Source organism: Sycon ciliatum, chromosome 1 (assembly GCF_964019385.1).
Source record: "Sycon ciliatum chromosome 1, ocSycCili1.1, whole genome shotgun sequence".
Lineage (NCBI taxonomy): Eukaryota > Metazoa > Porifera > Calcarea > Leucosolenida > Sycettidae > Sycon > Sycon ciliatum.
Window position 1 is genome coordinate 27,751,981 of NC_088643.1, and position 17,663 is coordinate 27,769,643.

The following is a 17,663-nucleotide window of genomic DNA, read 5'->3' on the forward strand; positions in this document are numbered from 1 at the left end:
AACTGGTGAAAATTTGATGTTAGGGTATCCTTCCCCTTCAACTCTGGCACCATACACCGCCTTCTTCATTCGCCCGTGTGTTCTCAGGTGGCTAAGGATTTCCGGACGAGCAAGGACGGCCCAAGGTCAGTGACCCTTACATCGAAAGGCGCATGCTCTGCCTCTGCAGACTTTGCTACCATAGGGATTGCCAAGCCCCCGAAACGCGTGGGGAGAGACAGAAGCTGTCTCTGCGAGCTGTCAGCTGCCATTCCCTGGCTCAAAAGGGCAGGAAGCAATTGATGACCCAATACCTCATCTGCCGGTGCCAGGGTAACGGGATCTAACAATGATGCTCTCAAGTGGTAGGACCATTTGGACGATAAGCCCTTTGTGAGCACAGCGTAGGCAGCCCAGGGTTGCTTTTCCGCCATTGTAGCGAGGGCCATCAGCTCCCGTCGCCAGTTGTTGACACACCTGTCTCCGGCACGATGACAATACATTTCAGAAGCAACGATCCCGCCGAGATACTGGTGGCCCACCGTCGTGACGCAGATTCCCGTCCGCTGGAACACTTTCTCAGCCCGGTCCAGGTACTGCGGCTTTACCAGAAGAGTGGTCTTTGCGGGATTGGGATTGTATCCATATCATGCTAGCGTTACAGGCTATGTTATCTTACTACATGGTACCCTATGAATGATGGCACTAGTACAGCTGCACGAACTCAGCATGAGACGTAGCAGTACGACAGCCAGGGGCTAGGGCAGTAGGGAGTAAGGAGTTCCACCTGCCAACAAAGGTAAATAAGCGCCCAATACTTGTATGGACTCGGATGGAGAGCCAAGGAAAAATTTATAGAAAATGAAAACTAGTTTAGTAACTGGTGGTGTTTATAATAGTGGACATTATAGCGGTAACTTGTAGTTTCTTGGTCCTTTTTCATTTTCCAATACTTGTAACTTATGATAAGTAAGGACTACATGTGTGACTGTACACTTGCTGCTAGCACAAACAGTAGTCAGTACTGACAGTAGCAGCAAGAAAGGAGAGAGTGTGGTTGCCATGGTTGCCAGAGCGAGACAGCGGGCAGCGCAAGCATGATGAAAGCGTCATGTTGATCAATATCCGAGGCAGTCTATTAAACATGGCTCACCCCATGACCAGCATCTACATGTTGATTGGTATCTAATATCTATCAAACAAGGTTGGGTTATGTACTCTTGATGTTAGTGTTTAGGACGCTCGCCTGGCGGTTCGTAGATCTACGTGTATGATCAAGAGTCCATAATCCTCCTCCTCCCCCCCCCCCCCCCATGGACTCTTGGGGTATGATGAGTGTCAGATCGCAAATTCGCAACGACTTTGTGGTAGTGCCCGTGTCAGGGAGATGTCCTATCTAGGAGATGTCACCCTGATTGGTCACCTGTCCCAGAGTTGCCATGGAAGCGTCGCAGGGCCGGAAGAAGGAGTTTGGGAGTGGTCCGGCCAATCTTTGAGGGGGTCCGGGGGACCTCCCCCGGGAGAAATATTTAAAATTTACGTGAAATAGAGCGAATTTGGGCATCTCTAAAGCGGGATTCACAGATTTACAGAAGCTTTTTTGCGATGCGACACGCGATGCGACGCGATCTGCGACGGACGCGTGCGATGCGAACTCGCGAAATACCATTCACAGAAGAAGTCAGCGATGCGACAAAGTCTTGCTGATTTGGGTACGTCACCATGATATTCGCGCGGTTTGGTACCACGTGTACAAATTTATGAGCAACTCTTGAACCTTTGTACAACTTTGCTGTAGAAAAGGTCAAAATCGTACGCCAAATCGCTTGTCGCATCGCATCGCAAAAGTTGAGCCAAGCTCAACTTCTGCGATGGCCTGCGATGGGTCAGTTGCGGCCGTTGCGTAGGGTGCGACATGGCTGCGATTTGGGGTTTTCCCGGTTTCGCGCCTGTCGCATCGCGTGTTGCATCGCAAAAAAGCTTCTGTGAAACCCGCTTTAAGGCCGATTCACAATACTGTACAACTTTCTGCGACGCGACATGCGACTTGCGACACACGCGACGAGCTGTGACAGCGACACACGGTTCACAATATTCTTCATGTTTGCGACATCCTCATGCACAAGTAGTACTATGCACGTGCACTGCACGTGCACCCAGGGTCGAAACTGTACTCCATTTGTGTATGTCGCGTGTCGCATGTCGCAAAAGTTGAACTTTCTTCAACTTCTTCGACAGGTGCATTGCGACAGCTCGCGACTGGCAGTTTCTTGTCGCAACTGTCGCAAATCGCGTGTCGCGTCGCAGAAAGTTGTATTGTGAATCGGGCTTTAAGCGGGATTCACAGAAGCTTTTTTGCGATGCGACACGCGATGCGACGCGATCTGCGATGGATGCGTGCGATGCGAACTCGCGAAATACCATTCACAGAAGAAGTCAGCGATGCGACAAAGTTTTGCTGATTTGGGTACGTCACCATGATATTCGCGCGGTTTGACACAACTTGTAAAAAATTATAGGCAACTCTTGCACCTTTGTACAACTTTGCTGTAGAAAAGGTCAAAATCGTACACCAAATCGCTTGTCGCATCGCATCGTATCGCAAAAGTTGAGCCAAGCTCAACTTCTGCGATGGCCTGCGATGGCCCAGTTGCGGCAGTTGCGTGGGGTGCGACATGGCTGCGATTTGGGGTTTTCCCGGTTTCGCGTCTGTCGCATCGCGTGTCGTATCGCAAAAAAGCTTCTGTGAATCCAGCTTTAAGGCCGATTCACAATACAACTTTCTGCGACGCGACACGCGATTTGCGACAGTTGCGACAAGAAACTGCCTGTCGCGAGCTGTCGCAAGCTGTCGCAAGCTGTCGCAATGCACCTGTCGCAGAAGTTGAAGAAAGTTCAACTTTTGCGACATGCGACACGCGACATACACAAATGCAGTACAGTTTCGACCCTGGGTGCACGTGCAGTGTACGTGCAGTGCACGTGCATAGTACTACTTGTGCATGAGGATGTCGCAAACATGAAGAATATTGTGAACCGTGTGTCGCTGTCGCAGCTCGTCGCATGCGTCGCAATGTCTGCGACGCGACATGCGACTTGCGACACATGCGACGAGCTGCGACAGCGACACACGGTTCACAATATTCTTCATGTTTGCGACATCCTCATGCACAAGTAGTACTATGCACGTGCACTGCACGTGCACCCAGGGTCGAAACTGTACTCCATTTGTGTATGTCGCGTGTCACATGTCGCAAAAGTTGAACTTTCTTCAACTTCTGCGACAGGTGCATTGCGACAGCTTGCGACAGCTTGCGACAGCTCGCGACAGGCAGTTTCTTGTCGCAACTGTCGCAAATCGCGTGTCGCGTCGCAGAAAGTTGTATTGTGAATCGGGCTTTTAAGCGGGATTCACAGAAGCTTTTTTGCGATGCGACACGCGATGCGACAGGCGCGAACCCGGGAAAACCCCAAATCGCAGCCATGTCGCACCCCACGCAACTGACGCAACTGGGCCATCGCATGCCATCGCAGAAGTTGAGCTTGGCTCAACTTTTGCGATGCGATGCGATGCGACAAGCGATTTGGTGTACGATTTTGACCTTTTCTACAGCAAAGTTGTACAAAGGTGCAAGAGTTGCCTATAAATTTTTACAAGTTGTGTCAAACCGCGCGAATATCATGGTGACGTACCCAAATCAGCAAAACTTTGTCGCATCGCTGACTTCTTCTGTGAATGGTATTTCGCGAGTTCGCATCGCACGCATCCATCGCAGATCGCGTCGCATCGCGTGTCGCATCGCAGAAAAGCTTCTGTGAATGCAGAAAATTATAGTAAAAGAACACAAACACAACTTTTTTTATCCATATCAGCCATACAGTGCCGGTCACGGAGTCCTGAGCTACTTCGAAGCACATCACATGTCGGCAGTACAGTCGAGTCATGTACTCGTACCTCTGGATTTTTTTACACCGGTTTTGCACGAATCACATGGACCATCCAGCTGGGAAAGTGGTCCGGCCATGGCCGGACCAGCCTGACCGGTTCCGCCGGCCCTGCGTCGGTCGCACACTCGCGATGAAAAGAAGGAGAGTTTTTGTTGTCGTGCTGTGCAAGCATTTCTAAATGCACATGTACATTGTATGTAGAGGATGCACAACCGCAATGGCGATGAATTATTTCGGATACTGAGCCAGTAAATAATTATACCGTACAGTACTGCCAGAGCGCCCCACCATCTCATCCTTTCGTGGTCGTATTGTGGAGGTGGTCTGCTGTCTGTAGGTCATACGACATGAACCTTGTCCACATATACATGTAGCACGTTTTGCAGTCAATCCGTACCTTCGAGCGGACACAAGCTTCACACAAAAACCTGCCAAGTGTGACCTTAGTACACTAAGCTTCTTACATCGTACAAACTTCGTTGCACTCTGCCATACGATTTTCCATTCTCTGGCTGTAAAATCAAGGTGGGGCGCTCTCGCGAGACGGGGCGCTCTGGCGGTACTTTACGGTAATATTAGTACCGTAAAGTACCGGCAGATCAGAGCGCCCCGTCTCGCGAGAGCGCCCCACCTTGATTTTACAGCCAAGGGAAGAAAATCGAATGGCAAAATGCTACTAAGTTTGTACGATGTGAGAACCTTCGTGTACTAAGGTCACACTTGGTATGCTTTTATGTGGAGCTCGAAGGTAAACTGGGTACGGATTGACTGCACAATGTGCAATGTTTGTACAAGGTCCGTGTCGTATGACCTACAGACAGGAATCCACCTCCACAAGGCGGCCACGAAAGGACGAGATGGTGGGGCGCTCTGGCAGTACTTTACGGTAATAGATTCGTAATCTGTACCTTCGCATGCAAAGACGCAAATCCACACAATCAAGTAGACACGTCCTTCTATCAAACGTTTTCTTTCCCTTCTCTTCAGGATAGTACAGGGAATGTTGGAAATTTGGAAAACACATAACTATACAGAGTTTGCAAACAAGAAAGAAAGAATAAAGTTATGTGTTTTCCAAATTTCCAGGAAGTGTCCACTTGGTTGTGTGGATTTGCGTCTTTGCATGCGAAGGTACAGATTGCGAAACTATTTTTCACCGCCTCTAAACTACCACCAGTTATAGAAGAAAATGTAATCACATGAAAACGAGTTATGAAGCAACTCATGATCCACGACTGTAACATGATAATAAGCAGTCTTGTGCACAGTTTCGTTGCGGTCACCTTTCCTTCATTGGTCCTACCATAACCTTGAACCTTCCAAGCTGGAAGGCTGTTGGTTTGCACACTGGAGATGTGTTAGAGCTACAATGTAGGTCTCAGGGCGTTGAATGTCTCAGTAGCCTGTCAGTTTTGTGCCCTGTTATCACACTTTCTGACGCCTATCAATTACAGTCGTGGATAGTTGCTTCATAACTCGTATCGTTTCCATGACATGGAAACGATACGAGTTATGAAGCAACTATCCACGACTGTAATTAAAAATAATCAAAATAGAAGAAATCACATTGTGATTTCTTCTATTTTGATTATTTCTTTGCATATTCACTGGTTGAGGGAATGGAAAATGGAAAAGTCAAATTTCTTTGCAAATAATAATGCTTTCTGAACGAAATAATAATTGGCCAAGTTTTAAGGGAGTCGGCGGAGAATATCGGAGATGGGCGGGGACTGAGGTAGTCACTAAGTGTGGTGGTTCATGGTGTTCAGACAGCGAAACAAAACAAAAGACCTCGACGTGAGTGATTCGAGTGCACTCATACTAAAAGACTGTATATGGATAAACCTTGTTTTGTTCAAACATGTTGTTGGTTGAGAGCATGTTATTTAACAAGGTGGAGGACACCGTGGTTGTAGAAAGGACGGTCACTCACCGTCACTGTTTCCGAACACGGTGTCCTCCACCTTGTTACATGCATGCTGTCAACCAACAACAATGACTGTACATGTTTTCACGGTGACAGCGTGAACAAGGCAAGGACACACTGTATGGGAAACAGTGCTCCTGACTACAACCAAGACTCCATGACCCCAACTAATACTGTCTTATGGACTCTTACTACAACCATAAACCGGTTCGGCGGTTGGTAGAGTCTCGGTCTTGCGACCGTACAGTGTGTCGTCGCCTTGTTCACGCCGTCACCATGGTCACCGTGAAAACATGGTACCTATCATTTTTTTTATCAGGGAAGGCTTGTATTGCAAGTACTGTAACAGTTACATGTACAGTGCTGGCAACTGAAATCCGACCCCTGAGCGGTGGGTTCACATTCTTTGCGATGTGAGCGCACCGCTCAGGTCCGGGGGGTCGGATTTCAGTTGCCAGCACTGTACTCTGTAGTTAGTTGCATACCACACGAGGTGATTCGTCATTATTTAACACGAAAGTAAAATAGCCTTCCGTAGGGTTCGAGGTGTGAATCTTTCCATTTCGTCCTCTAAAAATGTAATACTGATGTCCTTGGATTGCAATGTTGGGATTCTCATTCACATAATCCTTGGGGTTGGGAAGCAGGTGGCAGTTGAAAAATGGCAATTTTTCCGCACATTATTTGTTGTGGTCATTTCTTAACATCACGGTAAAATAGGCCTTAGCAGCACAATTTCAAGTCAGTTTTCAATGGCAGGAGACCCTACGTCTCCAGGATGGTCCAGCAAGACTGGATCAAGATCATGTTCATCCAAATACAAGCCATTCAAGCTTACATAGCAATAGGTGTATCACCCTGATTTCATGTGCGATTTCATGTGTAATTGTGATCAACATCTGTTAGCAAATTCAGTGATTGCCAATGTTTGGCCATTACTAGGGCCAACACACCGACATTCCTCCTTCCTAGGCGTCGTTTCCAGTATATAGCTATCATATGCTTCCTATTCAGCTAAATATGTTGTCACTCGAGGTTGAAACCAGCGGCTATGACTCTCTTATACTCTATTTTACCGTAAACATCGCGCACATGCAGACTGAAAGCTCTTGCAATGTCACTTCCTGAAGGAATATCAGTCTCAATTTTGGAGGCGAACTTGACAGAACATTGGCAATGGCAATGACAAAAAGAAATTTGACGTGACTTTTTGCAGGTGCTTGCAACGAGATATTTTACCGATTTGTTAAGAAATGACTCAATGTTAAAAAATTACGAATCACCTCTCTTGATACCACGGCCCGGGTACGGGTAGCTACCTACGTAGTTGCATCATACTACATACTATTGTAGTACAGTCTGTATCGGGTACTATCGGCTATAGCGTACCCTTTTGATTTCCCTGGTTTTATCACTATAACCTTAAACTTGCTCGGCTGTACGTCATGCCGGGAGCAGTAGGCAATTTTATACGTCGGATGACTTCCCCTACCCATGCTGGTCGTGGGAGGGACCAGTCATCCGCAAGTAGTGTATCTAGCAATGATAACATCGTGGATCCTACCCAGAGTAGCCCAAGTCCGAGGCCGGCCCGAAAAGCCGGTCACAAGGCCAAGCCCTGCAGTCCTGCAGAGAGTCTCCTGGGCAAGGACAATGAATCTACGCGGAGAGCAGGTCCAGGAGCGAGCAAACGACTACACGACGAGCGTCACGTAAGTGATAGCATTGACGACAGCTCATTGCCTGTGTCGCGTGTGCTGCAGCTTCTCGACTCGTTCAGAGAGGAATTTCGGGGGGATATGAGAACTGCACTTGCAGATCTCCTAGCTCCTCTCGAAAACCGCATGACGAAGCTAGAGAGACAGATATTGCAACTGCAAAAACAGAGTGAGAAGCTGCAGACTGATGTCAACAAATGCAAGGCTGCAGGTGATAAAGCCAATTCTGATGTCGACAATGGCGGGAAATCCGCCATTGTTGTCGACCTTCGGCGCCAGGTTGACGGCCTCTCTGCCAAACTTAGTGACGTGGTAGATAATTTGCCAAATAAGGTTGACCTCGCTACATTGGTTCAGGAAACGACCTCTTCGCGCACACAGCAAGTTCATGTCATGCGTGACGTCATGGCAGAGGAGGTGGCGAAGCGGGACCGCAGCAACAACGCGGTTCTCCGTGGCCTAGTGGAGGCTGACGGGGAACAACTCCAGTCCATTGTACAGGGTCTCGTTCCAGGTCTCGATGCTGGTGATGTCCTCAGCGCAGAGCGCATTACCCCAAAGAAGCGGGGTGAGGCAACTGGGAACGCCCGTGCTGGCCCAAGACTGGTAAAAGTCAAGCTCACAGAGAAGGGAAAGCGAGTGTTAATGAATGGAAAACGTGCTGCTAAATATGGCGCACGTGATGTTTTTGTCAACCACGATCTGACACCACAAGAGCAGGCCGGACGTCGTGAGTTGATTCCAAAGTTTAAGGCCCTCCGAGAGAAGAATTTCCCCTGCACCCTACCTCGGGACGTGATCCTGAGTAAAGGCCGTCCTATGAGCACGGATGAAATTGCTCGCATTCTGCAATAGGATGCACGTGGGAACCCTTCTGTTGATGTCACATGTCCTAGTCCTATACAAGATTCCGAATTGAATATTGCTCATATCAACATTTCTAGTATACGAAACAAAGTGCATGATGTTCACAAAATATTACATGACCATAACATACACGTTCTATCCGTCAATGAGACATGGCTAGATGACTCCGTCACTGACGCAGCCATCCACATTCCACAGTACTCCGTCTTTCGCAATGACCGTAATCGGCATGGCGGTGGTGTTGCACTCTACATCCAAAGTCACTTGGACGCAAGATTAATTCAACTCCCATCGTCAATTACCACGGCATTAGTACGTCCTGAGGTGCTCTTCGCTGAAATCAATGTGCCACATGCAAAACGAGACCAACTGATCACTGTTGGTACCGCTTACAGACCACCAGGACAGCCTGTCGCATTTTGGGAGGCCTTCTCCTCCGCTGTAGACCACGTTATAGCGCGGAATGACAAGACCATCATTCTAGGAGATTTTAATGTTGATGTCCTAAAGAAGACATCACCACAATACGGACACCTACGTCAACACTGCCAAGAATTTTGTCTGCGGAATGTCGTGACTCAACCGACCAGGCTGCCCTCGGGTACCTGTCTCGATATAGCGCTATGCTCTGACGACCTCAAAACTTCCGCATGTCATGCCATTGCCCTGCACGGCATTACTGACCATCAGCTGGTCTTAGTAAAGACTGTCTTGCCTATGACTAAACCTACGCGAGTTGTGCGGCAGTTACGGAAGCCGCCATTGTGGAAACTGCCTGCAGACGAATGCACCGATTCCATGCTTGATGCACTCACTGATTCCGCCTTCCGCAGAGTACCCCCAGATGGCTCACCAGACGTTAACACAATGGCAACTAGCTTCTCTATTCTATGTAAAAGAGTTCTGAACGAAAAGTCGCCTGTGAAACAAATTACCATCAGTGCTAGGGCTAAGCCTAAACCACAGCCTTGGGTAAGCGATCAACTCCGAAGGTTGTTAGAAAGGCGCAAGCACCTCCACGCGAGGGTTTTGAAACATCCCGGAAATGAATCTGTGAAACAACAGTACAGGGCAACAAGGAGGGAAGGCACACTGTTAAATAGAAAGCTGAGACGAGAGTATTACAACAGGGAGTTTCGAGATGTGAAGAATAAGCCAAGGCAACAGTGGGCGCTTCTAAACTCGCTCACAGGGCGCAACTTTGTCCGTGAACAACCAAAAGCTACGTTAGGCGATCTGAGTGCCACATTTGCGTCCATTGTCACTGATCCTAATCCTTGCCCACCCTTGAGCAACCTAATACCTGACATCTCGACAACAGCTGACGCAGACGCCCCATCTTTTAAAGAATTTCGTGCCGTTTCAGCTCTGGAGATAAGCGACCTGTTGAAGCATTTGAACTGTGCCAAGGCAGCTGGATCGGATGACATTCCTCCTCTGCTCCTACGCCTCTGTGAGCCTGCCGCTGCAGGTCCCATAGCGCAGATCATAAACGAGTCCTTGAGTACTGGAATGGTGCCAGACGTCTACAAATTGGCTACAGTGTGTCCTGTCCACAAGTCAGGGGACAAATCTGAAGCGTCGAATTATCGCCCCGTTTCACTTTTGCCGATTGTTTCTAAGATCCTTGAGAAGGTAGTACATCGGCAAATGATTAGGTTCCTTCAAGATCACGCTGAGCTTCGTATTCTCCCAGACGAGCAATTCGCCTACCGCAGAGGGCACTCCTGTGAGGATGCGTTAACTCTCGCAGTAAACCGCTGGATGATGAGTGTGGACAAGGGCGAGTATTGCGGGGTTGTACTCGTGGACATGAGCAAGGCCTTCGATCGGGTACGCCATGAACTACTACTTAACGAGCTTCAAGCTATTGGCATAAGCGGAGTAGCACTACAGTGGTTCTCCAGCTATCTCCAGGGTCGACGACAACAGGTGAAAATTGGAAATAACAGAGGAGACGAGACACATTGTACACGAGGCGTTCCGCAAGGGTCGGTGCTAGGGCCTCTGTTATTCTCTTTGTACGTGCGACATGTCCCTGGAGTACTTCGCCACGCAGAGTCCCAACAGTATGCTGACGATATCGCCTTTTATATACACTGTCAGTCTACTGGAGAACTTCAGCACAAGTTGACAAGTGAGTTGAACAGACTAAATACGTACCTTGGAAGCATTGGTCTCATCTTGAATGCCCAGAAAACGAAGTTCATGGTGCTTCGGAAGAAGGCTCTGCCTCTTCCGCCGGATCTTACCATTGCATGCGGTGGTGTCGATATTCGACCTTCTGCCACAGCGCGTTATCTTGGCCTCATTATTGACCAACACCTCACCTTTGAGGATCAAGTCAACCATGTGTGTACATCTGTTTATAAGAAGATAGGAGCATTCCGCCGCTGCCGCCGTACAGTAGATCACACAACTAAGCGAATATTTTATTTATCCCTCATCCAATCCACTATTGAATACGCCAGCAACTCGTATGCTCACTGTCTTACACCATCTTTATACTCTCGCCTTGTTACTTTAAGTCATATCAGCATGAAACAGGTTTTTGGTCTCCCTCGCCGTACCCCGACTGTCTTTGTTTTGCGGCACGCTAAGTTATACTCCCTCGAATCTCGTCTCAACTTGAGGCTTTTTATTTTTGTTTTCCGCTGTATTCATCAGCTTACAAGTCCTCTTCTTTCCTCAATGTTCACCCTCCAGTCGGCTGCTACTTGCACCGAGAGGCGCACTAGAGGGCAATCATTCTCTTCACTTTCTTTGCCCGCTGCTACCACTAGATATGGCATGTTCTCCATTTCTTTCCTTGGCGCTGATAGGTGGAATTCTCTGCCTGTCTCGTGTCGTCAGGTTGAGCATCTATCCGTTTTTGTTTCGCTCTGTAAAGAGCACTTAGGGTTCCCTGTAACAAGACGGCAACGTCTGTAGGGCCTTCCCTATCAAAATAATAAATTCTACTACAGTAAATATCGGATATAACGTGCCCCTTTGATTTTCGAAAATGTATCACTATATCCGGTGCATCACTATAGCCGATTTGCATGTTTGACCGACACATGGCACATGACTGCACATGAAATGATGCGTACACGCTGGAAAAAGCATGCTGAAAGTGCATGCATGCTCCGCGGACTGTGTACCGCGTACCGGTGCATGACACAGAGCAGTGCATGGCAGTGCAGTACGAGTACAGACTGTACATGTACTAGAACTTCGATACATCATGTGGCATGGCTGCTTCTTCAGCGTGTTCTCCAAAAAAAGCCTGAGCTGGATCCGTGCTCACGTAGATCGTAGATCTACTCGGTGTCCAACGAGTTGCGTAGAGCCAGAAATAGACATGAGTGGCTGTGTACGTGAGTTGGCAACATCATCGTGAGAGGCAACACAGCCAGAAACGGACAAGAGCATGCAGAAAGATCACTCTTGATCATTATATGCGATATTTTCCTGTACATTTGATATGGTTTGCTTCCTGAAGGCCATCACAATAAGCGATATATCGGTATAGCCGATAATAGTGTATATAGTGATATTTTAGCTGTATTTTTTCTGATTTGATTTTGATTTTGACGTGTTCTATCACTATAACCGGTATATCATTATATCCGGTCACTTTATAAACGATACTTACTGTACTACTACTACTACTACTACTACCAAGAGTACATAACCCAAGAGTACATAACCCATATATGTACTCTTGCTATAACCAAGAGTACATAACTCTTGCTATAACCAAGAGTAGATAAACAAGAGTGTGCAACTCGCGGATGGGTTGGCCCACGGCGGAATTTTTTGTTGACGTAATCTTTTCGACGACGCACGCGCTGCGAGTCTTTCGGAAAGTTTTCCCTCGTGCTCTTGGCCGGGCTTTACAGTACAAGGTCGGTGTCCAGCACGTGCTCTCACACTGCTCTGCGGCAAACTGCGCGTTTCTCTGAAAAAAGGTGACGTCAACAAAAAATTCCGCCGTGGGCGGGGGTATCTGCAGATTGTGCAGGAGAGATCCGGAGTTGCACACTCTTGTTTATCTACTCTTGCTATAACCAATGCATCACTACAATGCGATACGATCGATTTTTTTCTTTTTTCGATCGACACATGAAAGGCAAGGAAATACTTCGAGCATGGCGTTTTGACAAATGAGCATGCTGCATAGTTGACAGTGCTAGGCACCGGCGGATTATGCCGGCATGGAATAATTTGGTGGTTGAAAGTTTCTTTTACTTTTGGAATAATGGAGAGCTATGAAGGAGACATACCCGAAGTGCATATCAAACAGACGAAGAAGAGTTTTCTAGTTGTGCCAGAGGCTCTGGCGATAGCATCTCTAGCGATACTGAAGTAGACACTGATGCATTGCTAAATTTGGACCAGGATGAAGGAGCGGCTATAAACAGAAAAAGCTCGTTCCAAAAGAACTGCCTTTGCTGAGTCCAGCTCAGGAGGCTCGAAAAGAACTAGAATTTCTCATGTACTCAGTACCAAGTCGATTGCTCAGCAGCGCCTGTCTTACTTTCCTGATGAAGCACGTACAGTTAGTTGTGGACGGTTGTAATGCCAGGCCTACAGTCAAATGCTATCAGAAAGGAAGAGTATTGTGGCAAGCTATACGTCTACACACCATCTCAAGGAGAAGATGAGAGCACAAGCAAAGGATGTAGAGTGGCAAAATAACTTCTGACCACGTGTTTTCAGGATTTCCGCAAATGGGAGGGCTCTCCATCTGAGATCGGATCTCAGGAGCTGGCCTCACGTCTGGTGTTTCAGATGAACGCATTATTCACAGAGTGGATCATGCAGTGACAGCTTGTCTGCATGCAGGAATACTATTTGCCAAGATAAACTTCATCGCAATAATGAATGACTACGTGCAATAATGGTTTCATCTCTCACTACCTGGATAATTAGGGGAAAGATTTGATACACCGACTATTCTGACACAACCCTGCATCAAAGTTGGAATGGAGAGTAATCAATGGAGAAGCGATCATGTCTTATAGTGCTAAGAAGTGGTGGAGCTCGTGAGAGATAAGGTGGCAACTTCAGATGCAGATCGACGATATGCATAATTTCTTGGAAGTTTGACAATGTGCAGACTTTCTTCCGTTTTTGTCCCCAACCAAGAGCATTATATCCCTTGCTGAAGCATAATAATAATAATAATAATGCGATTAATAGTATAAGTGAAGCGGACATTACAAAATGATGAATGAGAATACATGTATCTAAAATGGTTGTTCCTAATCGATTTTCTTGAGACTATCATCAGGGAAAATCGTCTCACAATAGAGGCTATACGGAGAAACAAACTACTTATAGGTTAATGGATAGTGGGAAGTATACAAGGTGAGGTGTGAAAAAAAACTAAAGTGGGAGAGAAGACGAAAGAAATTAGAAGAAAAGATGTGAGAGTGTTCTGACGGTGTGAGCTACTACAAAAGGTGAGTGAAATGAAGGCGTGGAAGCAGGTGAATGTGATAGAGTGAGGAACTGTGAGGTGTAGGTGTATGCGAATGAATACGTGTGTGAATGCTAGGTGAAGAGTCTCAGTTTTGTGACATTTTCTTTCTGAATGCATAGATTAGGATTGTGTTTACGGATGAAAACAGCTTCTAATACCTTAAGTTCACGAAACCTACGAGCACGACACAAAACAGTGAAGCATGAATCATCATACACTGAGCGGCATTGGCTACTAGACAAGAGGTGTTTCTTAATGGCTGACCCTTTCGTTGTGGTCTCACCTTCAGTCCGGTCATCTTCATCTTGGTTGTCCAACTCACTCTCTTCATCACTGCTCTCACCTTCCTCATCCTCCTCCGCTTCCATCCCGTCCTCTGCACCCAACGACAATCCCACGCTACTGCTCGCTGCCAGTCCATGTCCGGTTGTAGATGCTATTACCCGCGTACGAGTCATGCTCCTAGTTATTGGTCTCCGTACCTGTGTTTGGCCATTTCCTTCAGTCTCACGTACCTGTGTACTTGTAGTCCGTTCAACCGGTACTGTGTGGTTCTGTTGTAATTGTGCAACTGGCACCTGTTTGCGGGGACGGCCTCGTCCAGGTCGCTGGGCTTTGGCTCCATCTGACAATAGGTACAATGGTACATGTTGTTTGACGCGTGCGTTCAGGTGCTGAAGGGTTCTTCCTACATATCGGCTATCACAATGCCGACATTCAAAATGATAGATCACATGGCTAATCAGTTGGGTAGGAAGAACATCCTTCTTCACCGTGAACGCACGGGCCGTAGTAAAGACTGTTGTCAATGCTGTGGCAAAATAGGTTTGTCTGACAACAGTCCTCACGGCGCGGGCCACATCCAGCGAAATTTGACCTTTCCATGGAAGTCGTAAAAACACACGACATGGGTCAGGTCCAAACTCAGGCTCGGCAGCCTGAATATCAGACCTGGACGGTGAGACAGATGTCGAGGTCCCTCGGTCATTCGCAACGCTGTCACCTCCAAACCAACTAGTCGCAAGCCCGCGCTGGGCACAACAGTAGATCTACGAAGTAGTGGTTGCGACTTCGGCGATGATTTGTAAGAAAGGGTTTGCTGACTTTGCTCCCCACACCAGAGCTCGCGCTATTCCGCCGACTTTACTTGACACTTGACTGACTCACGACTGCCATCCAGACCACACGAGAAGTCCATCGAACCTTCGACTCGGCAAACCTGCAAGAAAGCACCACTCCCTGCTATCTGGTGTTCACGAGGTGTTTGTCGCGCTGGAAACGGAGCGTCTCTGTAAGTTTGTATCCCTGGTGATGTGTATGCCTGGAGAGCACTACTGTATATAAGTGGTGCTCTTCAGGCACAATCTTCCTCAGCCTACTCAAGCTCAACTGATGAGGGGTGAATTCCCCGAAACACTGTGTATTGAGCAGGGAGTGGTGCTTTCTTGCAGGTTTGCCGAGTCGAAGGTTCGATGGACTTCTCGTGTGCTCTGGATGGCAGTCGTGAGTCAGTCAAGTGTCAAGTAAAGTCGGCGGAATAGCGCGAGCTCCGGTGTGGGGAGCAAACCCTTTCTTACAAATCATCGCCGAAGTCGCAGCCACTACTTCGTAAAATACATTTTGCTTTTGATATTTCGTACCAATATCACTGTAGCCGATATATTCTTATATCCGGTCACTCTATAGCCGATACTTGATATACTCTTATACTCTATACTTGATAGCAAATCGCTCACACAACCCCGTTATTTATTTATTTATTCACAATCACGTGGCACTAGCCAATAAAATGGTGATGTGGGCGATAGCCAGCCATGGCGGTAATAGAGCTAGAGGGGAGAAAGAAAAATAATGAAAGGGGAACTGAAAAGTAAGAGAAGCTAGGGCAGGGCTGGATATCAACTAGTATGTTGCATTCTGCAGTAGCTGTGTGAATGTATTGTAACATCGACAGGATTTTAGATGTTGTGGGCGGAGAGACCAATGGCGGTAAGCAAGGAAGAGAGGAGATGTTTGCATAGAGGCAGACCGCGCAATAGGGAAGCGGAGAGAGTTTCTGGTGCGCATGTCTTGAGATTGAGCAAACCAGCTTAGGCAGGAGAGAGCATGAAGAGGAGCAATGCCCAGCTTAATTTTATGAATTGTCTGGCATGCCAAAAAACGCACGCGGACCGAGAGCGGCACAGCAGAAGCAAGGCGGTATAAGTCTGTGCTTGGAGTCAGGCGAGGAAGCCGAAATAATATTTTCAAAAGACGCCTATGCATAACTTCGAGTCGAGCAATCAGTGTTTTAGAAATGCCAGCCCAAATTATGCAGCAGTAATCAAAAATAGGCAGAATGTAAGATGTGTAGATAACATGGCGACAGTCGGTGTGGAGGTGGGTGATGTGTGATGAGAGAAATCCCATTACTGAGTTAACACGGCTGTCTAAATTTTCGATCTGGGATTTCCAGGTTAAGTGTTGGTCAATAATGACGCCAAGATGCTTGTGTTTTTCAACGATGCAGAGCGGGGTTGTGGTGCCTGGAAAGGTGAAGGGACTGGTTACTAATGAAGATAGGTCACAGGAACAACTGGGGGGATACACATGACAGCAGTTTTCGAAGAGTTGGGCTGCAATTTCCATTTTTCCATCCAATGAATAACGCCATCTATGTTGGACTGTAACTTGGCACTAGCCATATCACATGGTAGGCCTTGACGGATTATGCTAGCATAATTTTTCGCATAATTCCTACCAAAATCGAATAATCGCATAAGTCGAGGCAAAATGCATACGAATCGCATAAAATTGGAATAATCCGCCTGTTCGCATCAAATTCCAAACAGTTGTACATGTTCTACAAGACAGTAGATGTACCAGGAAGTCGTAGGTTTACGACTCCCTTGATAACATGTCCAGTCCACTACAATCAGCGACGGTCGTAGCTAGGTCGGACGGTGCGTTGACCCCGTTGAACTTCTGCTACTACAGTACAACGCCCTCTACAAAAAAATTCCCCTGCCATTTTGCACAGAACCATCATAATACATAATATATTAGCAGCATATGTGAGCATAATGCGGCATAATATGATAACTTTTAGCATAAAAATAGCATAATTCTGCAATTTTTTCAGCAATGCGAAAAGCATAATTTCACGAAAATATTAGCATAATCCGTCAAGGCCTATCACATGGACGCAGTGCACACCTGGCTTCTCTTGTCATTAAAGGGGAAGTGCATCGATTTTTCGAGTATGGTCCAGAAGAAAGACAATTTTGATATCGGTTCGAATGGCATATCTCTCGCTTCCATACGATAGGCCAAACTTGCCAAATCGCCAATTGTATACTCACGTTGCCATAGCGACCAGCGCAGTGATGACGTACGAAAGGCTTAGCTCCAGCACAAAGAAGGTCGATCACTGCAGAATTTGGTCATTTTCAATTGGTTTATTGTATTCACGAAGTGAAAGAAGGGCTGTGTTCAATGCTGTTAGTGCAGTGAACTGTTTGTTAGTAGTCCTCTCGGTTGTGTACTGGGACGTGACACCGACAGGAGACAGCTGGAGTGCGGAGGCACCAACAGACAAGCGAAAATAGTGACGAACAAAATGCTGAAATCTTGGTTGGGACAAATCAGACGTTCAGCATTTCCCCCAACCAAGGACCATGCCCCTTTAAGCTCGAGTTGTGCCCACCTCATCTCATGTGTTTTAATTGGTTCTCTTCCCTAAGAACTAGAAACTCGCTCTTACTCCCTAAGTGTA